Below are 13,131 nucleotides of genomic sequence, written 5' to 3'. Positions count from 1 at the left end.
CACATTAATATCACACTGAAGTGTAGAGCTGAATATGTGAAGCCAACAAAAGTGTCTTACACAGCCACAAAGTTAGCAGGTTAGCTGTGACACTGGAAATATTCTTTTGATTGGAATCCTCCTCATCATGATTAGTGAAGTTTTATAGAATAAGAGATTCTTAATTATAAAATACTTTCTTAAGGATACTGAGTTGTGGCTTTTAGTATAATGCTAGAGGTGAAGTCTTTTTTTTTAAGATTTTATTTATTTATTTGACACAGAGAGAGAGAGAGAGATCACAAGTAGGCAGAGAGGCAGGCAGAGGGGGAGGGGGAAGAAGACTCCCTGCTGGGCAGAGATCAGATGTGGGGCACAATCCCAGGACCCTGAGATCATGACCTGAGCAGAAGGCAGAGGTTTAACCCACTGAGCCACCCAGGCACCCCTAGAGATGAAGTCTTATTATATTGTTTTTAATAAATAACAAAAAGAATATTTTCATGAAATTCTGACATGAACTGTGTTCTTGTTTCCACTCATCATGAGCTCATTAGAAAACAAGTCATATTTTAAAAAGTGTGACAATGACAGTGCAATAGTTACATATATAGAGGAAATGAGCTAATTATTTTATAGCTATATTAACTGAAACAGGTCAGAATTGGGCTAGATAGCTCTTCAAAAGTGACTGGTTAAGACAACATTTGTGAGGAATCCATCCTTCATTATCCACATTATTTGAGAGCTTTATAACTTCTAGAAGATATTGTGTACAACTTTCATTCAATGGGTTAATACTTATAATCTAAAAAAAGTTACATACATGTCAAAATATTTTCATTATGTAAAATACAGAAATAATAGGTCCTATCAATGGTGAAATTTCAGAAGACTATAGATGCCTAAGGTTCCTGTGTAAGGTCTTGAGCTTTGTTTTCTCCTTGGCTCACAGTAGAGTTCATACCATTCTGGTCAAACTTCTTATATTTTAAGTTCAAATCTTCCAGTCCCTCAGTTTTATCACCTGTAAAATGTAAGTAATAACAATCTCTCATGTGTGGAGTTACAGTGAGGATAAAATGAGACAACTCACATGAAGTGCTAACAGCAATGCCAGGCACATAGAGCTCAGTATACATCAATTTCCATTAGTGCTTAACAGCTCACTCTGTGACTTAGCAGTGAACACACTATTGATCTGTGGTTCTCAGACTTTGTGTGCTCTATTGTCACCTAATCAGCCTGTTGAAAATATAAAATATAAAAATATATGAAAATATGTAAAATTGATATATGAAAAAATATAAAATATGAAAATATAAAAATACAATTTTTTTGCCCTTCCCTGGGGAATTTGCATTTTTTTTAAAGAACTTGTGGTTATTCTGTTGCAGGAAATTCATAAATCACACTGTGAGGAAACACTGCTCTTGTCTATTGGAAGAGTAATTTGTTTTGGAAACTGCAGCCATGAGTGTGAAAGTCTACTTCAAGTGACTGAACCCCATGCTACTTTGGTTATTGGACAGACCTGGCTTTTTCTCCTAGATAGAAGTAGCAGTATAGTAGTCTGACTTCTTCGTATACTTTTCTTTAATTTAAATTCAATTATCCAATATATAGTGGATTATTAGTTTCAGACATAGTGATTTAAGAAAGTGATGTAAAAAAAAAGTGATATAAATAAGTCCCATAGGAAAAAGAAATCTAGTTGAAATTGCCAGAAGCCATCATGTTAAACTCATACTCAAAAAGAATAGGTGATCTACCTCATCTTGGTTGACGGAGGTGTCACTGCAAAACTTCTCCAGAGTGAACACAGATCTGATAAAAATCTTGTACTCTACACTGTTCTCAGGTCATGAAAAATTGTGTCTTAATTCAGCAGGTGAGGAGTGACTTGACATGGCATTGTGTCTTAAAGTGATGATAAGAATAAAGCTAATTTAATGCTGTTCATTTTATGGAAAATTTTTGATCTTCTTTTTTGGGCAGTAAACTTGTAGATTTCAGTGGTTGTGCCCTTAAAGCACTTAAATCCACTATAATTGGCTAGTAACCTATTAAACTTTTCTTTAAAAAGCAAGCAGGAAGTAATGACATAGATAATTACTTATACATGGTGATTCCCTTTCAGGGAAGGTCTTGCACAGAGGTGACAGTCCCTGACAGACTCCAGATTTCATATCCTTTGGGGTTTGCCTCAGCTGCAGAGAGCCATCTTAGTTGACATCACACCATTTCTTGGGCATCCTTTATCTGGTGACTGAGCCAGGTGGGAACAATTTAGCCATTTTTAGGGACATTCTTATAAGGAACACTTACTGCAGAGCTCATTGACACATTGGTCCAGTTATCAAAGTTTGATTTCTTCCTCTGTACAATCCTGCTTCCTCTCTCTTCCTTTAATAAATGTTGATAGTAAATATCTTTCACCTCAAATTCTGTCTTAGTTTCTGCTTCCAGGAAATTCAATCTTCATTAATTGGTATAGGTGTGGTTTGAGAAAGTAGGTGATAATATGGGGTTTAAGGCTGGATCACTATCTAGATGGCAGTGCAGATCACATCATTGGTCATATGTGGAGCATAGACAGCTCCTGAAGCAAGATGATGGTCAAGATCCTAAACTTTTACCTGTATTGAACTGGGAATTTATACTGGTGGATAGAATACATTAGCAGGTGTGATATATCATTCATTTGAAACCTTGAGGAGAAATAATAATGTTAAACATAGTGGTATTGAATTGCTATTATTTAATGCCACTGATACCCAAAGAAAGATAATGAGTAGCTAAGGTTCCAGGTGTAAAAGCCAGAGGACCTCTTGGTTGCATATAAAGAAGCTCTTATAAAGTCTAGAGGGAAGATAGAGAAGGTCAAGGTCTAAACCTAGGAATTAATATTCAGAGGATTGAATTCAGCGATGACTAAATGCCCAACCAAAGTAAGTCTATTATGCCAAGTACTTTGGTTGGGAAAGCCCAAGGTTCTGATGGGATGAGGACATCTACATGGATGTCTCTCAAGATTTTGACTTACCATATACCTTTGAACCTTTGAACCTGCAGACATGGTCCATTTATCTCTATCAAGAGTTAATACTACCCATCTCACACTGGAAGTCTTTATAAAGACCTCTCATCCATGTAGAATTGTGTGTCTGTCTCAGGACCCATACTACCTTCCTACTGCCAAAGGCCTATAACTAAGTTAGGTTGTACGTGGGCTGTGAACGGACATTAATATCTGAGACCCGAAATAGAGCAGAGGATGTTCTGAGTAGGAAAGGGACAGTGCTCCAAAGGAGCTACAAGAAACAGCCAATATTTCCTGGAAGGAGTCAGGGGAATAAGTGTGGGCCTGAATTCTAAGAATGCTTGAACAAGGAGGCCCGAAATAAAATTTGCATATTGAAGAGTTTATTGACTATGAACTCTAGGAAACAACCTGAGGGTTGCTGAAGGGGTCATGGGTGTGGGGATGGGGTAACTGGTTGATGGACATTAAGGAGGGCACTTGAAGTAATGAGCACTGGGTGTTGTATGCAACTGATGAATCATTGAATTCTACCTCCAAAACTAATAATACAGTATATGTTAATTAAATTGAATTTAAATAAAATTTAAAAAAAAAATAGCTTGCAGATGTGGGGATGCTGGAATGAATATTTTTGGCTGGAAGGCCCATGAGCCAATTAGGTTCATGGGACCTAGAGGACACACCTTTTACCAAAGGCATAAGAAATACACTGGTTAGAAGAACACCAGTATTACCACAGTTTACAATGTAGGTCTTTTTTGTAGGCCAGGGCTGGCAGTAGCACAGTCTGTTACAGGGCTTGGTTCAGACTGCAGTGGGCATATAATAGAACCCTGAAATGATGGAGGCCAGCTGGTGGTACTTACACATCCTAAACCAGTCTGTTGTAGCATTGTCATGACCAGCAAGAATGATGGGGCAGTCTCTAACCTATAGAGTAATGGAAATGGTTATTAGAAAATATCATCTCAGGGGCGCCTGAGTGGCTCAGTGTGTTAAGCCTCTGCCTTCAGCTTGGGTCATGATCTCGGGGTCCTGGGATCAAGCCCCGCATTGGGCTCTCTGTTCAGTGTGGAGCCTGCTTCCCTCCTCTCTCTGTCTCTGCCTCTCTGCCTACTTGTGATATCTCTATCTGTCAGATAAGTGGATGAAATCTTTAAAAAAAAAAAAAAGAAAAGAAAATATCATCTCAAAGGAAGAAGTAGATGGGTAACTGACCAAGGTATTATTCAGTTTGTGGCTATAGAAAAATCAAGAAAGGATAACTAGCAGCCTGTGATGTTGTACTTCAATAAAAAGTCATGATCCTAAATGCGTATTACTTAGTCCAAGAAGGCTTTCTGAAAAGGCTGCATACTGTATGATTCTAACTATATGACAGTTTTGAAAAGACAAAACTATGAAGACAATAAAAGGGTCAGTGATTGCCAAGGGTTGGCAGAGAGGGAGAGATGAATAGGCAGAGCACAGAAGATTTTAAGGGCAGTGAAGCTCTTCTTAATGATATTATAATGGTGGATACATGTCATTATAAATTTGTCAAAATCCATAGAATGTACAACACCAAGAGTGAGCCCTTATATAAGCTGTGGACTTTGAGTGATAATGTGTCAGTGTGGGTTCATCATTTGTGACAAATAACCCATTCTGGTGGAGGATGCTGAGAGTAGGGAAGGCTGCGCATATGTAGGGGCAGGGGATATATGGGTACTCTCTGTACTTTCTGATTGGTTTTGCTGTTAACCTAAAACTGCTTTTAAAAATAGAGTCTTCATAAGACAAGTCATGATCCCTAGTCCAGTTTTGGGATCTGATCCAGTTTTCAGCTCTGGAAGCCATTATTGAAGTGGTGGGCAAATTCCTAGGAGAAAGAATATCTAGGTTCTTTATGTGTTAATGGTTCCTCTAGCCCTTTTCCAAAGGGTCCTGCAGTCATTTACTTAAATAACTTTTCACTAGGGAAAAGGGAATGCTCAGGCATTTTGAGGTCTGTTGGAGTCAGGGTCTGAGTTGATATTAATATCCAGGGACTCAGTGCTTCATCATGGTTCCCTTGTTAGAGTGGTAGCATAGAATGACTGGGCAATAAATGGAATGCTGGCCAACACTGAGCTTGCAGGAAGTCCACTGGGTCCATGAACCCATCTCATGGCCATTTCCCTGGTCCTGGGATATTAAGTGACTTTGGCATACTTGGCAGTTGGTACAGACTCCACATTGGGTCACAGTCATATGGGGTAAAAACTATAATAGCAAGGTAAACAAAGTGGAAGGCTTTTGAAACTTTCCCCCACACTCCCTACACAACCAAGGAAGTAAAGTAAAAAAACAGTATGACATCCTGGAGAAGGAAAACAGTGAAGATTAATGGTACACTTTAGGATTTAAAGGATACAGAAGTTATAGTCTCTAGGTATCTCTGTTTAATTGGTCAGTTTATGCTTGCAGAAGCCAGTGTCCGCAGGGTGGTAAGTGTAGACTCCTGCAAGTTGAAGCAAATATTAGCCCCAGTCACAGGCACTGTTCTTTTTGGAGTAGATTAATAGGCATCAGGTATGTTGTAATTATTTTAGAGAATATGTTATTTTCTATGGCAAATTAAATGAGGATCAGATATTCACATGGAATAGATAGTTTTGCTTAAAAACTTATGTTAACTGTCCTACTTATTGTAATAATATAGAATAAAGAGATCTGAACTGCCTGAGCATACTGTAGAACATCATATTAATTTATGTAAGTTGTTGTTGATGATATTATGATGTTATGATGATTGGACCCAATGGTGGTCAAGAGGTAGTCAGCATACTGGAGGTTCTGGTAAGACACATATACTCCAGAAGATATGAGATGAAACCTGTGAAGATTTATGCTTTTTTTACAGCTGTCAAATTTTTTAGGCACCCAGGAATTAAGAACATGCTTGTCCATCACCTAAGTGAAAGACCAGTCATTGTGTCTTGCAGTCTCCTATCCCGAGAAAGGTGTGTGTTATTTCTAAAACTAAGTAAAAAGATGTCTTGTATAGTTTGTGTCTTCTGCATCTGGATTTGATCTGAGATCATAGCTTAATTTTTATACATTAGCCAGTTTTTCTGCACTGAGCGGGGTACTGCTGCCTTAGTCTGTACTTTTTCATTTGCCGTTCCCCTCATTCCTTCCACTCTCATTCACTCTCACCTCCACCCCCAGCCCAGCTACTTCTCCTGTAGTGTTCCTATGGTTCTTTTTACATCGGTCTTAACAAGAGGTATGCCTCTTCTCACTTGCACAGAAAACAGTGTTCCAGATTCAGTCAACTGGGTTCATGTTCCCCTGCGTAGTTTTTAAGGTTATTTACTTAAATATATGATGTATTTTATTGTAACAGACACTGTTTTGCCAGCACTGCCTATTTCAGTGGCACTTCACAATTTAGTTTAAAAAGGAAATTGGGCATTTTAAATGGAAAAGAAAAACAAGTAAAAAAAAACAGAAAACAAATGTGTTATGGTTCCGGAGTCAGCAAATTCTACAGCTAAGGGTTCTGCTCCAACCTGTATTACAGGAAGTATGGAATTTGACAGCTTTGAGTGGAGCCCGAGGAGGAAAAAAGTCTACACTGGGATCAATCTGTAGTGCAAGTGGACCTGTTTTTGGGACACACAGTCTGGCAGACCAAAGAGTATTAGGGGTTATCATTGGTGGGAAAAGATGTCATGTATAATTTGTGTTAAGCCTCAGTGAGAGCATCATAATGTGGGCCTTTGGCTTTCTGGAGTATGGTCTTAAACCATTTGCTGTGGAGAATTATATACCTTTTGAAAACAACTTTTGGTACTGGTTGAGAGCTGATTAGTGACCCAGTATGTGATCTATTCTGGGAATGTTCCATGTGCACTTGAGAAGAATGTGTATTCTTTTACTTCTATTACTTCAGGATGGAATACTCTGAATATCTGTGAAGTCCATCTGGTCCACTGTGTCATTCAGAGTCCTTGTTTCATTGTTGATCTGCTTAGATGATCTGTTCATTGCTGTGAGTAGGGTGTTACAGTCCCCTAATATTATTGTATTATTATCAATGTGTTTCTTTAATTTTGTTATTAATTGGTTTACATAATTGGCTGCTCCTAAGTTAGGGGCATAAATATTTACAATTGTTAGATATTCTTGTTGATTAGACCCTTAAATATGATATAGTATCCTCTTCATCCTGTATTACAGTCTTTGGTTTAAAATCTAATTTGTCTGATATAAGGATTGCTACCCCATCTTTCTTTTGATGTCTATCAGCCTCATAAATGGCTCTCTACCTCCTCACTTTCAGTCTGGAGGTGTCTTTGGGTATAATCAGCTAATCTTTGACAAAGCAGGGAAGACTATCCAGTGGAAAAAAGACACACTCTCTTCAACAAACAATGTTGAGAAAATTGGACAGTGACATGTAGAAGAATTAAACTGAACCATGTTCTTACACCATACACAGAGATAAACTCAAAATGGATGACAGACCTATATGTGAGACAGGAATCCATCAAAATCCTAGAGAATAATACAGGTAGCAACCTCTTTGACCTTGGCCATAGCAGCTTTTTGCTAAACATGCCTCTAAAGACAAGGGAGACAAAAATGAACTATTGGGACCCCATTAAGATCAACACTTTTTGCACAGCGAAGGAAACAGGTGACAAAACCAAAAGACAACCTACAGAATGGGAGAAGATATTCAAATGTCTTATCAGATAAAGGACTAGTTTCCAAGCTCTATAAAGAACTTGTCAAACTCAATACCTAACCACCCCCCACCGAAGAATCCAGTCAAGAAATTGGCAGAAAATATAAACAGACATTTCTCCAGAGAAGACATACAAATGGCCAACAGACATATGAAAAAATGTTCAATATCACTTGGCATCAGGGTAATACAAATCAAAACCACAATGAGATACCACCTCACACCTGTCCGAATGGCTAAAATTAATAATTTAGTAAACAGCACATGTTGGCAAGGATGAAGAGAAAGGGAAACCCTCCTATACTGTTGGTGGGAATGCAAGCTGGTACAGCCACTCTGGAGAACAGTATGGAGGTTCCTCAAGAGGTTAAAAATACCCTACAACCCAGAAACTGCATTCTAGGTTTTTACCCAAAGGAGGCAAACATTGTGATCTGACTGGGCACCTGTATTCCAGTGTTTATATAGCAATATCCACAATAGCCAAACTATGGAAGGAACTCAGATGTCCATTGACAGATGAATGGATAAAGATGTTGTGGTGTGTATGTGTGTGTATATATATATATATATATATATATATATATATATATACATATGTGTATATATGTATATGTGTATATGTATATACATATATGTGTGTGTGTATATATATATATATATATAGTATTCCATTATATGTAATAGAATATTACTCAGCCATTAGAAAGGATGAAATCTTACCATTCAAATTGAAGTTAACAGTCTGCCTTTGGCTTAGGTCATGATCTCGGGGTTTTGGGATTGAGCCACACATTGGGCTCCCTGCTCATTGGGTAGTCTGCCTTTTCCTCTGCTCCTTCCCCCTGACTCCTGCATGTATTCTGTCTTTCTCTCTCACATAAATAAATAAAATCTTAAAAAAAGATGGCCTTGAAAGATAAGGTAATTCCTGTTAGTGCTCAGAGGATTGGTGGGCCTTGTTCTCCCTTTTGCATGAAGGAGAACTAACCTGGGTTAAATATATATAAACTCATGGGCAATGATGAATGCTGTGGCCAGTTGATCAGGAGCCTGGAAAAAGAAAGAATGGAAGATTATTGACAAGAAAGTCTGGGTTAGAGACGTGGCTGGACATATGGGAGTGATGTGAATGGCGAAGATAATTTTACCATGTGTTTATGTCCACAAGGTAGCATCCACCATAAAACTGATACTTAACAACCAGGTAAACAAAATCACTTTCCAGCTGATATCAGCCAGTCTCTGTCATCATCCACATAGTGCTGGCACAGGAGGCACATGGATGATGTTGGCAAAGATTAAAGATATACAAGACCCCAAGAGACTGGACTCCCATTATGAAGACTTATTTATCTATGCTCACCATTGAATATCCAATATGCCCGCAACAGAGAACAGTGTTAATATGACACCATTACTCAAGAAGACCAAATAGCCTGTAGGTGGCAGGTGGACTACATTGGGCTCATTTCATCCCAGAAGGGTTATATTTTCTTATGTTTTACAGGAATGGACATATATTCTGGGTGAGTTTGCTTTTCTTGTCCATATGGTCTTTGCCAACAGGACTGTCCAAGAGCTTATAGTACATTTGATTCATTGGCATAGAAAGCTGTGTAACATTATATCAGACCAGGGCACCCACTTCATTGCAAAAGAAGTTCATGAGTGAATCTACAGTGAGGTTCACTGACCATATCACATTCTATTCCACTCAAAAACTGCCAGCATGATAGATCATTGGAAGCTCAGAGGCAATGGTCTACACAGATGGGATGCTATCTTCTAGAATACTCTATATGCATTGAATCATTGACCTTCCTCAGTAAGAAGAATACACAGACACAGGGATCAAGGGGTGGAAATAGTAATGACTCTACTTACCGTCACTGTCAGTGACTCATTGGGAGTTATGTGTTTCCTTTCCCCATACTTATGGGTTCCGCTGGGTTATAGGTCCTGCTCCCCATGGGGGTACATTGGCTCAAGGGGACACAGAAAAGTCCCAATGAATTATAAGCTTCATTTGCCAATTTTCACTTCAGTTGTCAACCTTGTTGTGTTTGGGAATCAAAAATAAGATGAGTCACTATCTCAGTGAGGTAGTTAATCATTTGGAGGACTTAATGGAGGAAGGAAGCAATGTAGTAGAACTCAGTTGATTCATTTGGGCCTATCTTAATACTCTCTCACACAATTGTGACTGTAAATGGGCTTGTATAGTGACTGGCCAAAAGGCACGGTGACACCAGGCTCAAATCCTCTTGGGCTGGTAACACTAACAAGTAAGTAGCCAGGCCAGCAGTAGTGCTAGCTAATGGTTAATGGAATCTAAAAAGAAGAGTGGAAGAAGAAAATAATGAGTATGAGTTGGGACTCTCAGACCCACTTCCATTTTAGGCACTGTGGTTATCTCACTAACATCTCTCTTCCAAGCTTCTTTCATGAAGAGAAGTACACCAGACATCCGGAGGAGCTTCTCATCCATTATGGAGAAGGAGATTGAAGTAGAAAAAGAGATGGATAGGCCACTCAACTTCCCATCAAGGAAGGAATTTTTGCCCAGCTGAGGGTATTCCCATCAGCAGACATATTTCAACTTCTTCAGAGGCTACATCAGTTCTAGAGAACAATTTTACCTGAGCTCACATCCTTGTTGGAGAAGCTTTTGTCTGGTGACTAATTGAGGAGGCGAATAAACCAGCCTGTATGGGTTGCCAGAGGACCGTGCTCACTTCAGAGCACCCTGCCAGGTTGGCAGAGGTTTGATCAAGCCTGCATTTTCCCTCTGTCCAGTCCTACTTCCTTTCCTTCAAAAATGTTGATGACATATAAATGTATTACACCACCCAAACTCTATCTCTGATCTGTTTCTGGGGGAAGTCAGCCTGTGGCAGTGACTTACAGGAATGTAATACAAAACAGATTTAGAGATAGGCAAAAAATAATAGGACAATAATAAAGATAGGGACATAAACTACTTAAATTAAGCTACTATGCAATTTCTTTTGAGTTCTATCTGCAGGACCTGGAGAAGCTCCAGATTTTCTAGAAGCCAGAGTAAAGTAAAAACAAGCCTAATAACTAGTGGAAACCATGTGTTTAGGGGAAGGACAAAAATTCCTCATCCTAAGAGCAGAAAAAAATTTTTTTTTCTGAGAAAGGACACTGTGTAATGAAATGAACAACCTTAACAATTACAGTTGTGCTGCTTGGTTAACTGGATGGCACAATGCCATTTGTTACATTTATTTCAAATGGAATTACAATCAATCACATTCTCCTAAGCAGGTTTATTGTTTGTCATCCACAATCCACTGGCTCTGGATCAGTGGGCATGTATTAGTCATTGGATCAATCATCCAAGGGTGTTTGGTTAAGGTGGTTTAATTGGAGATGGAGTATGCAGAACCACAATGACTAATGGTCATTATTATTGTTTATTTCATCCTCTTGTGCACCAGGATATTTGCTTGAGCTGATTTATTTTTCCCAAATGGTGACGCTACCCAGTGCAGAAGAGGACGCTGGCAAGTAGGCTAAAGGGAAGAAAGAAGGGGGAAGAAGGAGAAGAAATAAGTGGAACAGGAAGGGCCTAGAGAGTCTTCTGGCTGGATAATTTTTTCTTGAGTACCTGAGTCACAAGTCAGCCAAGTTGTCTGATTTTTGAGCCCTTGATTTTCTAGGAAACTGAAAGAGAGACGCATTATTGGTTTCCGTATGGGAAAATCATCTTGTTTCATTTGACTAATTCAGAAAATAAATTATTTCTTTAAAAAAATCAAAACATTGGTTTTATGGGAAATATTGAATCTTTAAAACTAGGGTTATATTTGGATTTTGCTAGATTAGGATATATAAATAATAATTGTAATGGATTTCTTAAGGTATAAAATGGAGTTTTATATTTATTAAAGTTCATATTTCTAAAAACATTACATTAAAATGTAGCACCTCAAGATGAAAGGATTATTGAATATAAACTTTATGCCTTGGATCCAAGTGTTTGAATTTTAAAGCATTATTTGTTCTGTTTTTATTATTATGTTAGTCACCATACAGTACATCATTAGTTTTTGATGCAGTGTTCCATGATTCATTGTTTGCATATAACACCCAGTGCTCCATGCAATACATGCCCTCCTTAGTACCCATCACCGGGCTAACGCCTGCCCCTCCCCCCCAAAACCCTGTTTGTTTCCTGGAGTCCATAGTCTTTCATGGTTCATCTCTCCCTCCGAATTCCCCCCTTCATTTTCCCCTTCCTTCTTCTAATGTACTCCATGTTATTCCTTATGTTCCATAAGTGAAGTGAAACCATATGATAACTGACTTTCTCTGCTTGACTTACTTCACTTAGCATAATCTCCTCCAGTCCCATCCATGCTGATGCAAAAGTTGGTTGTTCTTCCCTTCTGATGCCTAAGTAATATTCCATTGCATATATGGACCACATCTTCTTTATCCATTTGTCTGTTGAAGGGCATCTGGGATCTTTCCACAGTTTGGCTATTGTGGACATTACTGCTATGAACATTGAGGTGCACATGGCCCTTCTTTTCACTACATCTGTATCTTTGGAATATACCATAGTGCAATTGCCAGGTCATAGGGTAGCTCTATTTTTAATTTTCTGTGGAAACTCCACACTATTCTCCAAAGTGGCTGCACCAACTTGCATTCCCACCAACAGTGTAAAGAGGGTTCCCCTTTCTCCACATCTTCTTTAACATTTGTTGTTCTTGCTTGTCAATTTTTACCATTCTACCTGGTGTAAGATGGTATCTCAATGTGGTTTTGATTTGAATTTCCCTGATGATTAATGAGTCCATTTATAACAGCATCAAAAATCACAAGATACCTTGGAATAAACCTAACCAAAGAGGTAAAGGATTTATACTCTAGAAACTACAGAACACTTATGAAAGAAATTGAGGAAGACACAAAAAGATGAAAACCATTCATGCTTATGGATCAGAAGAATAAACATTGTTAAAATGTTTGTGCTGTCCAATGCAATCTATACTTTCATTGCCATTCTGACCAAAATACCAATAGCATTTCTCAAAGTTCTGGAACAAATAATCCTAATATTTGTATAGAACCAGAAAAGGCCCTGAAAAGGAAATATTGAAAAAGAAAAACAAAGTTGGAAGCATCACATTGCCTGATTTCAAGCTGTATTTTAGAGCTGTGATCAACAAGATAGCATGTTACTGGCACAAAAACAGACATAGACCAGTGGAACAAAATAGAGAGCCCAGATATGGACCCTCAACTCTGTGGTCAACAAGTCTTCGAAAAAGCAGAAAAAAGGATCCAATGGATAAAAGTATCTTCAATAAATGGTGCTGGGAAAATTGAACAGCTATATATGGAAGAATGA

The sequence above is a fragment of the Mustela erminea genome, chromosome 3 (genome assembly GCF_009829155.1).
Source record: "Mustela erminea isolate mMusErm1 chromosome 3, mMusErm1.Pri, whole genome shotgun sequence".
NCBI lineage: Eukaryota > Metazoa > Chordata > Mammalia > Carnivora > Mustelidae > Mustela > Mustela erminea.
The sequence above is the reverse complement of the archived record's forward strand: the minus strand, read 5'-3'. Positions refer to the sequence as shown.